The following is a 992-nucleotide window of genomic DNA, read 5'->3' as shown; positions in this document are numbered from 1 at the left end:
GGAACCTGGGAGGCAGAGGTTGCAGTAAGCGGGAATTGTGTCACTGCACTCTAGCCTGGGTGACAGAGTGGGACTCTGTCAAAAAACAACAATAAAAAAGGAAAGGGGAGGGAAGGGAAGGAGAAGGGAAAGGAAATGGGGAAGGGAAGGGAAGGGAAAGTAAACAGGGAAGGGAAGGGAAATAGGGAAGGGAGGGGAAGGGAAATGGGGAAGGGAAGGGGAAGGAGAAGAAAGGGGAAGGGGAAGAAAGGGGAAGGGGGAGGGAAGGGAGATAAGAAAGGAAGGAGGAAGGAAACAAAAGGAAAGGAAGGGGGAAAGGAAAGGAAGGAAGAAAGGAACAGGGAAAGGAAAGGAAGGGAAGGGGAAAGGAGAGAGAAAAATCAAATAATGATAAAAAGAAAAATTCAAGACAATACTTTCAAGAATCAAGATTGTTTACATAGCTCATTACTAAAGAAGTTTCTCTGAACGTGTGAAGTGCTGCAGACCATGAGGAGAATCAGTGTTGTCTCCTGAGCATGAAGCAGGCTCTTGTTGCTTTACTGCAACCACCATGTACCACTGATGACCATTCTTCTCTTCCTCCGGGAGGGTAAGAGGGAAAGGACTCAGTCTGAGTGGTTTCCCTTCTTGTTAAAAAAAGAAAGAAAAAAAATTCACCAGGAAGTTATAACTATTATATAGGCATATGTATTTAATAAATAACTTCAAAGTATATAAAGTTAAAAAATGACTGAATTACAAAAAGCAATTGAAAAAGCAGTAAACATGATGGAAGATTTTAACACACCTTTCTCAGTAATTCAGGAAAATAAAAATTTGGTAAAATGTAGAAGATCTGAGCAACCCAAAACATTAGAGCATATGCTTTACAAACACACATTCGTAACCAAAAAAAGTGCCATAAAGCAAACTCCTATAAATATCAAAATGTAAGCATCAAAAACTCAGAAACAAAAACAAAAAAGACCCATGTTCTCTGATTATTAGTT

At 39.7% G+C, this 992-nt stretch overlaps 1 non-coding gene across 1 annotated transcript; it reads left to right on the top strand.

The window, feature by feature from the left end:
* The first annotated feature begins 406 nt into the window (after nt 1–406).
* LOC119472837 lies at nt 407–622 on the top strand. The gene has a single exon (XR_005202012.1). It is a non-coding gene; the product is annotated as a small nucleolar RNA U3 (small nucleolar RNA).
* Nucleotides 623–992: the final 370 nt, after the last annotated feature.

The sequence above is a fragment of the Cebus imitator genome, unplaced genomic scaffold (assembly GCF_001604975.1).
Source record: "Cebus imitator isolate Cc_AM_T3 unplaced genomic scaffold, Cebus_imitator-1.0 Scaffold119, whole genome shotgun sequence".
Lineage (NCBI taxonomy): Eukaryota > Metazoa > Chordata > Mammalia > Primates > Cebidae > Cebus > Cebus imitator.
Note: the sequence above shows the minus strand (reverse complement) of the source record. Positions and strands in the feature narration are given on the sequence as shown.